The sequence below is a fragment of the Ochlerotatus camptorhynchus genome, unplaced genomic scaffold (assembly GCF_037179485.1).
Source record: "Ochlerotatus camptorhynchus isolate MF236.1 unplaced genomic scaffold, CSIRO-AGI_Acam_v1.1 ptg000274l, whole genome shotgun sequence".
Lineage (NCBI taxonomy): Eukaryota > Metazoa > Arthropoda > Insecta > Diptera > Culicidae > Ochlerotatus > Ochlerotatus camptorhynchus.
Window position 1 is genome coordinate 7863459 of NW_027040763.1, and position 19192 is coordinate 7882650.

At 36.1% G+C, this 19192-nt stretch overlaps 1 protein-coding gene across 3 annotated transcripts in view; it reads right to left on the reverse strand.

The window, feature by feature from the left end:
* Positions 1 to 18427, reverse strand: part of LOC135705682 (signal-induced proliferation-associated 1-like protein 1) — a 218445-nt gene extending 200018 nt beyond the window's left edge. For all 3 annotated transcript variants that reach the window (XM_065227465.1, XM_065227464.1, XM_065227463.1), the window contains exon 1: positions 16916 to 18427. The gene's annotated coding sequence lies outside the window, so the exon portion shown is untranslated. The remainder of the gene's footprint in view (positions 1 to 16915) is intronic.
* Positions 18428 to 19192: the final 765 nt, after the last annotated feature.

Consider the following 19192-nt stretch of genomic DNA (forward strand, 5'->3'; position numbering starts at 1 on the left):
TAGACCCAATTCATTTGCTTAGAAAATGAACACAGATTTGTGACACACAGATGGCAGCACTTGACTACCAAATGCAAGGTGCGTTGAAAGGCGTAACTCTATGTTAGTGCACTTGACAAAGTCAATGCAAATGGGTACATGAAACCAACGGTTACATGGTTCAGCTCTGGTACTATCTTCGGTCCCAAGCTAATCGATGCACCCCTCGAAACATAGGAAAATCCACGAACTCCTTATTTTATCTGTCATAGCGAATCAAAACAAACATAGTGTAGTACTAGAATTCGATTTGCTTGGGACCAATAGGTTATTCAAGTAGTGAGCCAATTTATAATCTTTAGTTTCCACCGGTTGGTATTACACTCATTTGCAGTACTAGAAATTTGGGAACAGATTGAGAGCAAACAAAACCCATGGAAGTTTGGGGTAAATTTAAAAAGAGTTAAAGAGTTAATACAAAAGAGGTATTGAGTAGGATTCCTTAAAAATTCTGGAAAAAAAACTAAATCCAAATTTTGATATTTAGTCCTAAGACATTCTGAGATGAATCCCTAAGTGATTCTGAAGCGAATACCAGGATTTAAGGAGAATTAGAAAAGAACTATTAAAATAATTTAAAGGGTGTTTTAAAGATAATTCTAATGAATACTGAAGGAGATTCAGAAACGTTGAAGTATTCAAAAAAAATATCAAAAAGATCATACTCTGAGGATAATTTAAAAAACGAAGGAAAACTTAGATGCAAATTTCAAGGGTTTTTTTCTGAAGAGATTTTCATAGGATTTACCAAAAAAAAATTGAAAAGAATTTAAATGGAATTTGCTTATTGAAATATAGATCACTGACGCAGCGGTGAGGTAAATATAAAATCGTCTTTTTATACAAAATATAGGTCAAACTTAATGCTTTTTATATGCACATAATGTGAACCTATTTTAGCGATTTTTCTATGGATTTTTCGTTCAATCGTTATTGCATGAAAAATATCGACGACATGTTTTTATGTTCAAGATCTCCGATGAAAATGTTGAGCAGAAGTATCAAAATGCAGAAAAAAGTGTTTTCTTTTTTAAATTGTGGAAATCGTTTAATTCAAATTTTTAGAATTTATTTTATTATAACAAGCACCCCATGGAATGATTTCAACTAAATTCTCTAAAGTATTAAATAAATTTAACAATTCTGTTTTAATATTTTGATTTAACCTGGAAGACCAAAAGTTTCGTCCGACTTTTCTGGAAGTCAGCTTGTTCCAGATGTTAATTTCAACTACTCCAGGAAGTGTCATCCGACTTCTCCAGAATTTTGTTTTCCAAATTTCCCCGATTTCTTCTGATTTTCATCAAAGATTCTTCAGCCATGCCTCGGAAGTTTTTTTTTTAAATTTCTCCGGAAGATTCTTCCGACTTATCCGGGTAGTTTATTTTCTATATTCACCTAGAACAATCGAAAGGTTACTCCTGAAAATCCATTCTAGTTTTCTTGGAATGCTTAGCTCAACATTCTTCCATCTTTCCGCGTAAGCTTGTTCCAATCATATTAGGATGTTTTTACAACTTCCACCGGAAGAGTCCTGTATCTTCTGCTGGATGTTAATTCCGGTTTTTCTAGACTCGATCTGGAAGCTTCTTCTGACTGGCATTGGCCAATTCTAACGATTTATCTTGAAAGTTTCTTCCGAGTTCCCCTAGAGGTTCTGCTGACATGCCCCGGAAGATTCTGGAAGTTTCTCTAAACTTTTTCTGAAAGTTTCTTCCGCCTGGCTCCGGAAATTTCTTCCGTATTGGATGTCGGGAGTCTGTCAAGTTTCTTCTAACTTTCTCCGGAAGTTTTTTTCTGACTACTCTGGAAGCTCTTTCTAACTTCTCCAAATAGTTTCCATCAGCATCCATTCGAAATTTCTTTCAATTTATTGAAAGTTATTCACAGAGTTAATTTCCCTGGTATGTTATATTTAGATTTTTTCCGGAATGAATGTATATTAAGCATGTTTTTTAACTGTTTCCTTTATCAATAGAAATAGCTTCCATGGAATTTGATGGAATTAATGGAAATTGGTGTGGTGCTTTTAAAAAAATTACGTTATTATCACAACCTATACAGTTTTCAATTTTTGATTTGTTATTGGTAGATTTAATATCAAACCAACTGTAAATGTTACTAAAGGATGACAAATTTTTAAGTTTAATTTCGTAAACTTTAAAATAACGTTGTTCATTTTTTGTACTTTATTAACTCTCAAACCCCCAACGTCTGACACTGAGAAATTTAAAAACTAGCATAACTCTGTAATTTTTAAAAAGATTTTTTATCGATCCATCTAAAAAAAAACACAATCTTTTCAAGTTTTGATTCACTTTAAAGTATTTAAAAAAAACTTTTCATTTTTCAAAATATTTTGATTTGAAATGGAGTGTTGGAAAGTTAAAGAGGTTCACCTCTAAACCAGGTTAGTTTTTTTTAAAGCTCCATCTCCATCTTAGAAAAGCTTTTAATGACTTCCACAGTTATTAATTGAGAGCTTTCGATGCCTTTTCCATTTTTGCATTAGAAATTTATCGAGAAATTTATCCACCCGAAAAAAAAAACCTAGACCGGCATGGTCTTGCTTTGTAGCTGTGTTTTCACCGACTGAGCTAAGGGAGGCCCTAAACAGATACTTTAAGTAGTATTATTTACGGTACAATTTGAAGTGTGCTAGTGCTGGATATAACTTATCGATTTGTGGTCTTCGACAAAGTTATTCTGCATAGTCCCAGGTTTGCTTAGAATTGAGCAATTTGTGAATTTTCGACAAACAAATTAATACAAACAGTGAATTTTCACTTTAAAATTCCCGGTTTTTTCCCGGTTCAAATCTGAGAATATTCCCGGTTTTTAATATTTAGTATAAAATAATGATTGCAATATCACGTTATTTGCGAGAAACTTGAAATCAATTTGAATCACTTTTTTTAGACTCGAGTCCTCTTATGATTGTAAAGCGCCAGAATTTACAAAGTACCACAAATATTGATTTTTTAACGTCGCTATCGGGCTGAATGGGTCATTATACCGAAACTTAGAGGGAGAGATAAAAATAAGAAATTGTTTTAAAAAGCTTGAACTTGGTACGGAGCAAGAATTTTTTTTTGAGTATCGTGATCTGTACGAATATAAATCTTAAAAACAAATGTAATTTTAAGAACCATTTCAATTTCTAAGATTCTAAGACTTTGACATGTGTTTAGAGTCTTAGTATATTCCATTTTTTTACAAATGTGTGACTTATGAAAATATATCCTATTTAGATTTAGAAGAAAAAGCAGCATTGGATTTACAGTCCCTGGAAAATTTTGTTCGCTTGCAAAAATGTTCAGGGTTCTAATAATTTGCAGAATATTTAAATTGAGCTCTGACAAGAATCCCAAACTAATTCTAGGATTAACTCCTGACGAACTCTTAGAAGAATTACAAGGGAGTTGTGAGGAGAACTTCAAGGAGAATTCCTAGTTGATTCTGAAGAGCATTTAAAAAGAAATTTAAAAAGAATTTAAAGGGTTTTCTGATAATAATTTCAAATGAATACCGAGGAAGATTTACAACAGAACTTTAAGCAATATCCGAGAGAAATGCCGAAGGAATCGTGTTCTGAGGTAAATAAAGAAAAATGCAGAAGAATTTAATTACATTTTTAAGAAAGTTTCAAGACAATTCAGCACAGAATTCCAAGGTATTCTGAGGAGAATTCCAAAGCAGTTCTGAAGAGAGTTTTGTGAAAGGTCAACTAATTTCAAAGGTTTAAGATGATTAAGAGCTGAATAAACCATTTTTTTTTTTTTTTTTTTTTTCCTTTATTAACGAGACTTTCAGCCTCTGAATAAACCATTTTTGAGCTGAAAAAACATATGTTTGCTGTTATTCAACTTTCTATTTTTGCTGCAATATGTTAAGGTTTATTGATTTTCCCGGTTCCCGTCAAATTCCCGGTTTTCCCGGCTTCTTTTCATATTCTTGGTTATTTCCCGGTTTTCACGGTTTTCCCGGTTCGCTGGCCAAAGAGGAATAGTTTCGTTCCGTTTCCCATGCATTTTAATATACATACTTCAAAGTTCTCCCGTAAATCCTGATAGTAACCAAATTGGTTCAAATTCAACATCGTTTTTGGGGACCTCAATACAGATCCAAAGAGCGATGGGGAGCTTTTGATCCCCCATATTAACTTGACCCACCTTGATGTATACATAATAAGGAGCTCAGAGGCCTAGTAGCAACCGTTTTTGCTTGCTGAGCGGAAGATCATGGTTTTAGCTTTTTCTTTTCTTGGTTCGCAGGGATTCGCCTAATTTCCTTATTAAGCTATAAAATACATCGCGAACCTTATTCGCGTGAAATGGTGGTAAGCAATAGATTAAATCAAAAGCATGATCACATCACCCATCAAGGTGAATCCTGATCCAAGAAACATTACCTACTAACATAGTCTCCATGGGACCTTTGGTGGGACGCAGAGTTTGACACAGTCCCTTAAACAACTTATACTTTATACTTATATATATGCCCCACTCTTATTTGACTGCAAGGACGTGGCCGTGACAGCTAGCATATTTTTATATTTCTCAAGGAATTCAGACAAAAACAATTTAGTGTATGCATACAAGGATTTATGATCTAAGGTTTTTCATATATTGTTATATCAATAAATAAAATAATGAATTAAACATTTATTCACCGTACTGCAATGGACAAACCTTATGAAATTCAATCACGTCGTCTGAATTCTAAAGACGGAAAATTGAATAATAGTATTGTTTCTTAGGGCGTTTGGCACAGTTTTTGTATTCCGTTGCAAGTTTCGACGTTGTGAATGAAAATATCACACTAGCACAAGCATTTCATAAATAAAAACAATGGATTACATCTTAGAAACAAAATTGAACAGTTTCGTTTACCTATGTATCTGGGAAATGTATGTAATGTCGGCCTAAATGCCCCTAATATGGGCCCATACATAAATTCAGCAATCGACTAAATTTTCAATAGCGACCAAAAATATCGATTAGTACCGTCCCAATGACGCGTTCATCTAGATAAAATTGAAAAATAGCAGATTTTTAGCGATGGGCCCAATCTTAGATCCATAGGCCAACATTAGAGCCATTTCCCCTATATCCGAAAATTGCTTCTAATGTGCCATGCTTGAAAAATTGCCATAATGACAGTTTTCTGCATCAAGCGATGCATGCCACCTTCAGATTAACTGAACCAAGTCTGTTAAATCTTCACCGCTCAATCAAACACATCATGCTGTGTTGCCATCTTCGCAATCAGTTTCATGCGTCGGCTGATCGTGTAAGCATTTCACATAAAAAGTGCCTCTCAAACCATAAACCACAAAAAAAAAACAACAACACACACGTGATGGATACTCCCCTTCACCTTTCCATTCAACGAGATCAACATCATGTAAATGCTACATCTACCCCTCAATGATGATGAGCAGTTGTATTGGAAAACGATATGCAGCCCGCGGTTTTTTTGTATTATTCTCCTTGCGCAAAATTTGCCCCAGCCCCACGCGATGTAAAATGCCATCGCTCACGCGAAAAGCAAAAAAAAAAGCCTTTAGCTTACTTGCTTACTAATAAAGCGCTAAATATCGAAATAATTCCTGCGTGCGTACGTTGAAGCTACTGTAGATCCATAACGACCGCGTGATTCGGTTGAGACTGTTGACTTCAAACTGTGCACTTTGAGGTACATACATTATGGTTATTTTTTTTTCGTCATGACTTTTATTCCAAAGCCGAATCGCGTGTTTTTGCTTTGCTTTAGGTAGGTGCTCAAGTTTAGCATTACAGTGCATGACGACGACGACGATGATGATGGGTTCCAGCCATACAATAACGAAATGGATACTTGGGCTAAACGATCGAAAATACCTATGGCTAATGGGCGAGTTGAATCGATGGAAAAAAATTGCTACACATTCTTTGAATATTGCTGCAAACCGTTGAACTTCAATGTAAACCGTTCTAAATAGCTTGATGATTGGTTTGAACGATCCAATTCACACTTTCAAACTCTGCTCTGCTCGGCGCACCCGTCCGGTCGCAGACTGATCGTTATGGCGAAGGTTATCACCACTCTCCGTTTTACATACAGTCAACTGACAGATCGCCAAGACATTGCATTGTCAAGGACGGACGGAATTCCATTCCAGCGAAACCACTTTCAACCGCCAGAATTAAAAAGTGGGAATCTCTCTGTCCTCCCACTTTGGTTGGCGTCAATGGATGTCGATGACTGATACCGACCGTAGCCAATCAAACGCACACCTCACTCGCGATCAATCCCATGGCACGTTGATCGGTATGCAAAATCAGGTTTTCAGTGTTTGGAATTTCACACAGAGAGTCATGACGCGACAAGCTCGACGACGACGACGACGACGGCACCGAGCACGTTGTCGACGCTGCTCTGTCCCCTACTGAAAGCCCCCAGCGAATCTACCTTTAGCATGCGGTTGGGACTCAGAGTGGTGAAAACGCAAACGCCAAATTCTTCAGACATGAGATCACTCCATGTGCAGTGTGCAGCCGACCAGCCGACGACGACGTTATGACAGAGGTCGCGTGGCGTTGATCAATATTGGAACTGGACAAGAAGGTTTTTGGCAATTTGCGTGGGAGGATACCTGTTTGCGGTGAGTGTGTCAATAGAAAAGCCGAATCAGTGGAGATTTCCGTTCTTGATCTTGATCGCTGCTTCCGTTAAATCTAATTGAATTTTCAGCTAACCCATCTTAACATAGATAGTTTAATGCTATTAATCGATCAAAATTCAATGTGTGGAAATTTTGCATTTTGATAGGAGATTAATAGCACTTAACTATATGCCGGTATAGAATTTAAAACCAATTGTATTTTGTCTACAAGGTGTACCGTAAGCTGCATCAGATTTGACCTACCTTCTATGATAGCACTACACGAATGTAATGTAGTTTGACTAAATAGACATATCTCTGAAGTGAATATGAAGTTTTCTAGACAGTTCTCTGATATACTTTGGAGACTTCTTTGCAGTTTTATGGAATCTTCTCTGAATGCTATTTGGACATTCCCTTGAAGATCTTTGGACACTGTTTCTGGAATTCTTTCGACACGTCTCTGTCGGAAACTTTTTTGAGATTGTATGGACACTTTTCGGAAGCTGTTAGCAGACTTCTATAATGTTCGTGACTAGACACTTCTCTGAAAGTCTTCGGAACCATCTCTGAAATTTTCTGGACATTTCTCTGAAATTCACTGGATACTTTTGCTCTACCATGCCCAGCTGGAATGGGAGGGGAGAGTAAACTCACTCAAGATTACTCTTAGACTAATAAAAGTCGTGTGTATCAATTTAACGTGTCGCCAAGGGCCAAAAACAGCACTGAAATAAACAAAATTACTGTTTCAGATTTCTTTTCGACCCTTGCTGCGCATGTTATTTGGACAATCGTTTGAAATTCTTTGGACCATTCTTTAACCTTACCAATGTATTAGGAAAAAGTCACACATTGTGCATTATCGGGTCAAATAAGACCCAAACTGCAACTCGCTGCCAAAAATCCATTTTTGAACCGATTCTTAATCTTTTGGCGTCAAATGAAAGATGAAAGTTTCTAGAAAGGCATCCTGCCCAGGATTTTTCAAATTTGGCCATTTGGGCTACCTGACACACTTCCAAAAGTATCGCCCGACGGCTCAAAATCTATGATTTTTTCTCATACACCATGCCGTGGACCAACAGATAGATAAGGACATTTCCTAAGCCTCATGTACTGGTACCGTCCAACGGCTCATAATTTACGATTTTTCATCCCAAAGTAAATAGACAAAATCTTCGAATATTGCACTAGCAGGGTGGCAAGTGAATTTCCATTTTGAAATTCCTGGTTTTTTCCTGGTTTTCCTGGTTAATGATTTAAAAATTTCCTGGTTTTAAAAATAAATACATGGTTTTTAAAACCAGGAAATTTTTAAATCATTAACCAGGAAAACCAGGAAAAAACCAGGAATTTCAAAATGGAAATTTAAAAAAATATATATAGTGAATCCTGGTACCATCATTCTTCGCGCAATGCGGAATTTCACAAACCACAATAGGTATTAAGGTTCTTATGAATGCCCGTGAAATCTTTATCTGATTGTTTGCTGCAAAGAAGCTAGTAGGGAGCCGCGCTACTTAGTTTTTTCCAAAAACATCTTTGCTTACAAGATTAATTACGATTGACACTGAAACATTTGCGATAGCCCGTAAAATGAGCGATTTTAGGGGTGTAAGACGAAGAAATGCTGAGATACGACGGACTAGCGCGGAGCCCTATCTAATGTCTGAAATTTAAAGATCTATAAGCCCCTAAATTTTAACGGCGCCGGTGATGTAGTGGTAAGCGTGATTACCTCTCACCCCAGCAGGCCTGGGTTCAATCCCAGTCGGCGCCGCCGGGATGTTCTGAGGCATAACATCTCTGATCACGCCTTCCTTCGGATGGGAAGTAAAGCCGTTGGTCCCCGGTTCATGAGTTGATGGGTCGATAGGTAGGGTCCAGGTGTGGGAGCTGCCTTCCTGGCACGTCGGTAGCATTGGTGCTCAGCACGGAAAACAAGATCGACGGAAAAAACAAACCAAAGGAAAAAAAAAAAAAAAAAAAAAAAAAAAAAAAAAAAAAAAGCCCCTAAATTTTGAGATTTCTTTTACCTTTATTATTGATATTTTTAGCCAACGGGTTTATTAAGTTTATCTCAAGGTGAAATTGCGAAGTGTGATATGAATGAGGACTCTTTAAGCAAACCTTTGCTTCTAACAATTTTAAGGATTTCCAGTTTGTTTAAATTTTCCGCAAATTGTCAACGATTAAGGATCTTATTTAGCGGAATTTTGATTACAACATGGTTTCAAAATCATATGATTAAAAGATTTCATAAACAACGCCCGTTTAATAACTCTTATTATTAAAAAGACTGACTGCTGAAGTTCATAGAAAGTCCCTAAAGTTCGTAGAACTTCCCTGAAGCGTTAAGGTCTTTCCTGAAGGGTTCATTGAAGTTTGTAATGCCTGAATTTCATGGGACTTCCCCGAAGATCGAAGGACTTATTTTAAGATCTTAGAACTTCCCTGAAGTTCGGAGTTTTTTTTAAATTCATGGGAATTTCTTCAGAAGTTCGTAAGACTGAGGACTTCCCTGAAATTTGAAGAACTTAACTGAATATATGAGGACCCTAAATTTAGAAGAGCTTCCCTGAATTTCATAAGGCTTTAAATATCGAAGGGTTTTTTCCAAAAGTTTGTGGGTCTATCCTTAATTTCTTGGAAATTCCCAGAAGTTTGGAGAGCTCCCATGAATTTCGTAGGACTACATGTAGTTCAATCGACTTCTCGGAAGTTCTAGGAACTTTTTTGAGCTTGGAGAACTATGTTAAGTTCAAAGAACTTCCCAAGAGTATTGAAGACTTCTCTGAAGCTCGGAAAAAAATCCATAAGTGCCATAGAATTATCCTTAAGTTTTAAGCAATGCCTAAATGTCGTAGAAGTTACATTAAATCTGTAGAAAATTCTGTAAAATTCGTAGTTATTCCCCAAAGATTAAAGGACTTCCCTGAAGTTCGTAAGACTTCTCTAAAATTTGTAGAACTTCTCTGAAGGTTCGGAGAGATTTTCTGACCGTCGTGAGTCATCACAGTAGTTCACAGGATTTTACTGAAACTTGTAAGACTTTCCCGAATTTTGTAGAACTTGCATGAAGTTCGAAGGCCTTATCTGAAGTTTTTTAGAAATAGAACTTTTTTATTGAACATGTTGAACAGGTACTTCAAAGGAGTTACGCGTCGGCACTGCTTAAGTCTGCTATCAATTAAGCACAAATCAAACATGCAATTGATTCGAGAAAAAAATTAAATTATAAATAAATACAAAATATATTTACTAAACTCTCAGGGTAAATTTTGTTCATCAATGTTCAGTTGTGTGAAAGATTTAGCTTGAACAAAATGGTTAGTTTTGACCTGATTATAAAAAGAAACTGTAACATACATAAAATTTAAAACCTTTTTAAATTATACAAACAAGATTATTTTCCTGGTGGACTATGAAATTCCTGGTTTTTTCCCGGTTTTTGCTGGTGAAAATAAATTCCCGACTTTTTCCCGGTTTTCCTGGTTGTCCTGGTTCACTTGCCACCCTGTCACTAGTCATCTGGAAACAACCGAAAGTTTTCTGGTTTTTGATGATCTGGAACGTTGGAAATGGCCAGTTTGTTTTTGCGTTAGAAATCTATCGTGTGACAAGTAAACCATTAAGTATTAAGTTGTTTGCCCAAAATGACACGTGGCCTTTGATAATCGTTGCCATAAAAGATGTAGTCGCAATCATCAAAAATTCAACAATAAATAGGTTTGAAAATCTGGGGCAGGGTGCCTTTTTGGGACCCTTTATCTTTCTTTTGAGGTCAATAGATCAATAATCGGTTCAAAAATAAATTTTAGGGAGCAAGTTGCAGTCTGGGTGTTTTTGGACCCTAATGCAAAATGTGTAGCTTTTTTGTAGCGCCACTCTTAGACGTCACTGAAAGCTTCTTTTGACAGCAAAATGTTCGTTTCCAAAAGTTGAGAAAAGTGAAGAATTTTCAGGTCTCTATTATATTTCGTTACAAAGTTACAGCTTTTTTAAAGTGACGTCGGTTCTAAAAAAGACCCTAATGCACTAGAAGGTTAATATTCTTTGTGAACTTCTTTAAAATTTTGAAATTTGATGCTATTTGAATACTTCATCGATGATCTCTTGTTACATTTTTGAAGATATTTGGAAGTATTCTAATGAGATTGTAGGAACACTTCAATGCAGTTCTCTGGACACTTATTTGATATCCTTTGGAAACTGCTCTGAAGTCTTCTGGGCACTAAGTGCAACATGTGAAAAGGGCATTTGTACAAAATGTAAACAATGGCTTTAAACGTCAATATGTCTAGGATTAAGACTCATTCAGGCAAACACACAGCACCATCTGGTAGATGAAGTTTCATGAGCGTTCGACGTTTAAAATCATTGTTAAAATTTGGCATGGAAGCCCTTTTCCAGATGTTGCTCGAGACTTATCTAATGTTCATACAACACTTCACTGAAGTTTTCAAAATACTTCGATGATTTTCTTTTTTTTTATTCCTCTGTACATTCAAAATGTTTTTTATGTTGCTTCATACGCGAAGTTTGCGATTTTAGGAGTTGTATAGTAGCAACTCTGAGAATCGCAAAATTCGCGTATGAAGTAACATAAAAACACTTTGAATGTAACAACTCAAGGCGGGAGTAGCCGTTAACAATGCTGATGATGGTACAGCACGCAACAACCACCCTACTGCTTTCTCTCTGAGATGACTACGTTGGTCATGACGAGAGGAGCAACACAATAGTTTGGTAAATAAGAATTGCATTATAACACACCATCGACTGGAACTGCTTTCGGCAACGTGGGGCTTTAGGTAGTGATGAAACGTCGCTAGAACAGTATTTGAGCAAAGTCAGGCGCTCACTTTTTGCCTGTAGATTTGAAGACATACTTCAAATCTTCGCATACATCGTACGGGTTAGGCAAAGAGTGTGCGTTTGACTTGCACTGTTGCATTAATGGTCCTTCGCTCATTTTCAACTTCTATTCAATTTTCATACTGCCGTACTCTAACTGAACTATCTACCTACCCTCTTCTGAGACCATTCCCTAGCTAATAAATTATCACACCAAAGCTTCATGTTTGATAGCATTTCCAACCGACTCTATTCCTCTGTAGTTTTCTGGACATTTCACTGAAATCCTCTCGACATTTCTCTGAAATTATCCAGACATTTCAGATTAGTTCTTTGGTTCGTTTTTTGAAGATTTGTGAACACTTCTACGAAGTATCCTGGACATCTTGACTTCCATTATGTTTCCTGAACATTTATGAAGTTTTCTGAACCTCTATAAAGTTCTCTGACCTTCTATGAAGTTCTCTGTACAGCTCTAGGTTTCCTGAACTGTTATGAAGTTACCTGTGCTTTTTAGCATTTGTTAAACCTGCTTAGATTCTGTTAACTTTGCATAAATTCCATGAATTATTCTGCTATAAATTTAATTGAATTTATCTGCAAAAGTGGCTTTTAGATCTCAGAAATCATATTCAGTACGTGTACATTTCTAACACGCAGGGCAGGGCTGACAAAACTAGTTATTTTAGGTACCGTGTTGAAGAAATAATTGACCAAATAGTGACTTATAGTTCACTAAACAATTTTCTAAGAGAAGAAAAGTTGTCGTTCTGATGCCACACCAAATAAATGTTTAATGTTTTAGACCTATTAAATTAGTATCTCATAAACGTTTATGTATGACATGAAACTTTAAAGCGAAAGATTCAATAGAAAGTTAATGCCCGAACCCACGGTATTAGCCAGGGTGTACTACCTGGAAAACCTTGGAAAACCGAGAATTTTTAGTGAATTTTATTTTTCCTGAAAATACCTGGAAGTCTTAGGGAATTTAATAATTTTCAAACAAAGGATATTTCAAAGAAAATAATGCATTTTAAAATACAAGCATTTAATTTTCCCCGTTATTTTCATTCACACATAGAACTTTATAGATCAAGAGTAGATTAAACTTCAGTATTTATTTTTTTTTTAATTCAGAGACTTGAAATGTTTTTTGCGCATTTCCAGGCCAGATACAAGATTTTCAAAATAGGATCCACAAAATTCAAGATTTATCAAAAAGAAATCCGCGACTTAAAATACTAATCCACGACAAATAAAACACTTTTTTCAGTGCCTAAAAATACCATTTGTATTACTACTAAGGTAAATGTCGGCTTCGGCACCCATTGACTGTTTTCGGCAACCAAAATTTAAACGTTAATTTCACTGTAGTTTCCCATCAAAACACTTCACTGAATGTATTCAAACGATTCCTAAGTTTTTCAGCTTCAATATGATTACATTTTTACGACTGAGCAATGCTGTTATGCCAGATATTTCTTTAAATGAAATATACGCAATGCAAAATACGGCTGATTTCGAGTTGCTGATAATAGAACAGCTGGTTAACACATAGTTCAAATGGAAAAGTTGCCGAAGAAAAAGAGACTGCCGACAATAGACACACTCACCTGAGTAGTTTGGAGCCATGTAAAAAGTCAAACAGTTTTGAACAATTCTGTCGATTGGAATGGATAGAGAAACAAGCAGCAGATAAACGTAAGCAAGCAAACACGACTTATGTTATTGCTAATAGAACTGCGGACGCTGCTTAGATTGACGAGAATACGTAAATTCCCCTAAATGGCATTTCAAGCTTATAACATATTAGCTCTCAACTTAGTCTTCTTTGAAGCACTTCCATATTTTAATTTAGAGCTTTCTATGCCTGTACCATCCTATACCCAAGGAAGTCAAGAAATTTCCAACCCGAAAAATTAATAGATCAGACGGGAATCGAACCGAGTCGCCTGCAGCATAGACTGGCTTCGTAGCTACGCCTTTACCGACTGAGCTAAGGGAGTATCGTTTGTACACTTAAAAAAAAAATAAATAACAATGTATCATCTTCAGCTATTTATGTTCATGTTAGTATAAATTCTAAATATTTAGTGAACATAATAAAACACCCTTACATTATTAGATTCTAAGGTATAAAAAACGGTCAGGCTTTTCTGAATCATTAATTTAAAACATTTATGCATTTTCATTTGAAATACAAATTAACTGCAAAATGATTAACATCGAAATCCTAATAAAAAATAGGATACATAGAACGAGTTACCATTCAATAAAATTAATTTATGGTTTTCATTTTAAGAACAATAATACAGAACATAACCCTTCTTTGGAGTATTCCAAAAGAGTTTTGGAGGAAAAATTTATGTTAATTCCATGGAAAATTCTACGAGAATTAAACTCTGAACTTCTAAGCTAGTTCCAACAAAATTTAAAGGAACATTTCTAAGCAATTCTGAGAGTTATTCCAAGGATAATCCAGTGATAACTTTTAGAAAATTCAAACGATAGTATCAAGGAAATTATGAGTATTTTATTTTTTAGAGTATTATGGCGGACAAAATATTAAATTATTCCATAAACAATTGCGAGATTGTGGGCACAGAAAATGAATCAAGATTCAATGCTTGGGAAACAAAATTCTGAGGCTGAGTTTTTTATGGTTTCATGCTAAGAAAATTACATGATCCTGGATTTATAAAAATCTTCAAAGTCATGGTGTTTTATTTAAAAATAATATTCTAAACATGGAAGAAAATTAGGGAACGTGAGAAGGTTTCCAATTTCCAAAACTAAAGACATATTTGAAATGCCGAATTTTGAAATTTCATTTTGCGAACATACCACTCCGAACACGATGCCTCCGGTAAAATGTGTAACGGTAAATTGGCAATGATTGAAAAATCATTGCTCAGCAATTTATCAATAGATTTTCGGAAGCTTTCGAAAACAAATTTTATCTCTTAGAGCTTAGAAGTTATTTATAAAAAATAATTTTTTTTTATTGAATCCTCTGATACTTCCGGAGCATTTCAGAAAGTATTCCAAAGAGAAGTTCAGTGTATTGTTAAAGGAAGCAGTGGTGCATTTTAGGAGATGTGTTTCCTGAATTGTATGTGAAGATTCCGGATCTAATAAAAAAAAATCGGTTTCCTTAACCATTTCTAAGATTCTCTTTTTGAGTCTTAAGAAGTCCACGCAAGCTCATAAAGTTCCCCAACTTTTATAAGATGTCTAATCTTTTCAGAAACTCCCTGATCATCCCGGAAAGGTTCCAAAGCGAAGTTCAGTGTATTCATAAAGGAAGTTCTGGATAATTTTGCAAAAATGTTAAACAAAATAATTCAACGATCCCCTAATTTAATAGATAAATCTTAATAATAGTCAATGATTCCCTTAAATTGAGGAACATCAAGTGGATGTTCTGGGAACTTTACGGAACAAGTTTGGGATGTTTGAGGACCTTTGAAGAAGGTTTATAAGAACTACATTAAGATGGGAGAACATTCAGGAGAGAAATTTGGAACATTTTGAGGTTGTGCTGAGAACGTTATACAGTTGTTCAAGAAGCTCGAAGGAAATTTCAGGAGATTGGGATGATCCCAGGCCCGGAAATTATTAAAAAACTCTTAATGAAAACTCAAGTAATTCAAATGAACTCCGAGAAAGTGCTTGTTGACCTTTTAAGAGATTTGATGGAATTCCTGGAGATGTTCAGGGAATAACAATGAGAAGTTTAAGATAATTCTATGAAATATTCCAGGATGGTTGCGTTACGTTCAAAATAAATACGGCTATCCTCCTTCATAAAAGTACTGGGTAAAAGAGCTACCAATTGCTTCCATAGTTTTTTTGAACTCTTTTTCGTAGTATCTCCAACTTTCATTTGGTATGGGCTTTGGAATGACATGAATAGTCTTGAGTGAGGCTTATTCAGGCTCTGTGGCTACGTTCGATTGTCTTGATGATGGGAATGTTCTTGTAACCTTGACGTCAAGGGCGTAGGCAGGGAGAGGAAGGCAGAAGGGATCAAATTCAATCATGAATTTAGTTCTCAGAATTTTGATTTTTCAAAGATCTTAAAAACCATCTTTGGCAACAAATGTCCCAAAATTCTATTCAGATTTGTTTGAAGACGGATAACGTAGAAATTCATCAAGAATTCATAATTTAAAAATACAGTTACAGAGTTAGAGAATCTTGAAAATTTTCCTTAGGTGACATACAAGCTTTTTGTAAACAAACTTTTGTTGGTCCTTTTCTCGCCAACCGAGGGTCGCCCACGCAAACCAACAACATGATCGGGAAGGGGAAAGCTTCCCCTACCCGGTGATGTTGATGGTTAGCGTTGGTGTCATATGTGTGGCGAGAAAAGGGCATAAGAAGGTTTGTTAACAAAAAGCTTGTATGCCCTTTTCACATGTGCCTCTTGAGTTATTGTTTTAAACATCATAGAAAAGCAAAATTTTGAAATCCATTGAAGAAAGATCTCGGATTAAGGAAAGTGTTCTTACGGAAAAAGAATAATTCTCCAGATTCTAGAGCTTTTCTGGAAAATTTTCGAGATTCTGATGCATGCATTATTCGAACACTGGGATTTTTTCGATTTCAGAATGAAATAATAATGAGTAAGTAGATACAGAAAAACAGTTCCACATTTCAAACTGAGAGATTTTTTATGATTTCAAGGGGTCATCCACAAATTATGTGAGGGTTTTTGACTGACACTATTTTTAAGATTCTAAGTTTTTGATTTTTGAAAGCAGATCTTATTAATTTTGGCAATGACCAATCATCAAAGAAAAAATGTTTTTACCGCCCTTTGCTTCAACTTGACTATGCTGATAGGAAAATTTAAAAAAAATATCGATTTTCAGGCAAAGTTTTCGACTCTGGTAGTCTCAAAAGCAACAAAAACGATGTTTTCTTGTACACTAGACGTTCGCTAATTGAAAGACTTTTAACTGAAAGTTTCAGTTATCGAATACTTGTCAGTCAGATTGGTGCATTTCAAAATGTCAAGATGAACCAAATGAACAAGGAGATGAAGAATTATGTATTTTAAGTGCATTTAACAGCTGGTTTGACACAAGAAATGCATCTCCGTTAGCGAGTGCCGTTCGCTAAATGAAAAATAAACATGTTTCAGTTAGAGGCAACGTTTATTGATAATATGTTGTACCCTACATATTTTCTTCCAACAACATTGGTCCACAACGGTGCCCACTTCAGAGCATTGGTATCGATTTCTGTGTGTCCCACTGTTCACTTGATCTGAAACGTTTACCGTTAGGATAAAAATTCTGTTCTATCGTTTGATTATGGAGCGCGGGAGTTTACTCTACGGAGAATTCCTACAATACTTACATTCACATCAGACGAATCGGAAGACAAGCGTTGCTTTACCGGTACGCAAAACAGCGCCAGGTTGGTCCTTATGTATCCTGCGTTCTATTACCCTCTCCGATCAGTGTTGGATGCCTCTTTAGTACGTCGATTTTGTCCCAAAGGGTGTAATGCTCTCCCTTAACTTCTTCCTTCGCTCGCTTCAATATCCGGTGCAATTCTTTTCCCCTGTTCTTTTTTTTTTCTGCAGTTAATTATTCCTTCTTCTTTTTCTCAAGTTCCCATGCACAATACTAGCGCACACAATTTTACGGAACCTTGCACAACTTAATTGGTTCAACTAGCACACTGGACTGGGGTCACATTCGCACTCTCCGCGCTGCTGCTGTTTACCTTTCTACCGGGAATAGACGAACCAAGGTAAATACCATTAAGTAATCCAATTTACTTGCTTCGAATTTGTTGTTGTCGTTATTGCTTTCGATGATTTTCCACTATTTGATATGGATTTATCGCTTACTTATTTGCTTGTTGTCACACGAACCGTTTTTTGCCACTTTTAGAATTTTTTTTTATTGTTCAGGCATTAGAATAACAAAATTCTGATAGAAAACTACACTTTTTCTTCTGAAGCACTAGTATTGGTGTTTGTGACAGAATTTCACCGCACGTTCGTTCTGACGATGCTCATAAACACGCTCAAACCGTAGTAGGTACCTATGTATCGTGTTTCGTGCAGAGCGGACGCAACAAGTTTTTTATTATTGTTATTCTGATTCCACCCCAACTTCGTCGTCACTGCCTGCTGCAATCCACAGAACTCACCACACTCGTTTCACCACTATTTTCGCGTTTGTGTTGTTTTGTTATTATTCATTGACAGTTGCACTGGTATGGGTGTCTCGTTGCCGATGTGCTTGATTGTGGATTCTTGTGGACACATTCAATTCAACCACCAACAGTTGCGAATAACGTTGAAAAGGCAAAAAAAAAAATAACTCCACTCTCTTTCGCGCGAGCATTCATATGAGGCACTCAAAGAGAAAACTTTACAATACACGGGCCTGCAGCGCTGGAGGATAATCAATATTCATGAAATGCACAATACACTACTTTTCCAAAACTGCAGTAATACACACCCCAATTCCGATGAGATGCGATTTCGCTCTTTCTTTGCACAATCCAATAGCTTTTCGGTTTGAGTATTATATTTTTTTTCGCTCCGTATAATTCAAATAAAAAAGGCAGGATTTCCGGAACTAGCTCAGCGCACAACAATCAACAATTATTATTCCAATTCTATCAGAACAACGATCGAAAAGAACAACAATAATAACCGCACAACCACTTTCAAGCTTTCTTTTGTGTTTGATTGCACGCACTGCTTGCTTTCAATGCTAGGATGTTGTGCTATTCTCTTCTTGGTGTGTGCTGTGTGCTAGGCACGCATCTTCTCAACACAAACACACAGGAAAAATCTAATGCACTTCCAGAAAACACCAAAACAGCTAAATCCGAAATGCCGACACTACTTCAATTCTAGACTAACATTTGAAAAGGGCGTAATTCCAAAATGACCATATCGAGAAAATCGCTTCTGAATTTTGTTGACCTAAAAATTAATCCTATTTCACGACTTTCCATTTTCTGGTTGATTTTATAAGCTTGACATATAGTTAATAGTGTAATCTATCGTCATGCATCACTAAAAACTCAAAAAAAGCTTTCTTTGTCGTGAAAATGAGAAGAAAACATCATACGCCCTGATAATTTCATACATGTTGTTACCCCCCAGATCTTCCACCCTTTGAACTGCCAACACTGGTGATACGCCGTGGAAGTACACCCTCGGGATTTTTTGTTTGTTGTTCCGCCTTGGTTCTTCGTTCGCAAATTTTGTGAGAGTGGAATTACGCCCGGAGATGTTTTGGTCTTCTTTTTGTTCGTTGTTTACACGTGAACTATCAATCGGATGCATTTCAAATGAATCGGGCGTGACTAGATACTAGAGAATCAAAACATTTGGCATATTAAAACGATATAATTCGTAGTTCTGGTGCAAGGCGTAACAACCAGATTCATCATAGAGTTGAAAGTTGGAAATACGCCATGTAAGAAGAAACGTTTTTGATGATTTGAAGTGATATTTTCTTCTACTTTTTCGTGTTTATCGAGTAGTTTGTGAACTATTCTCTCTATATGTGGCAAAATATGGTTTGTTTACATTTTGGCTCTTACGCCCCTTTCAAATGTTAGTCTAGAATTAACTCGCGTTCTCAAAAACATGAATCCTGACCA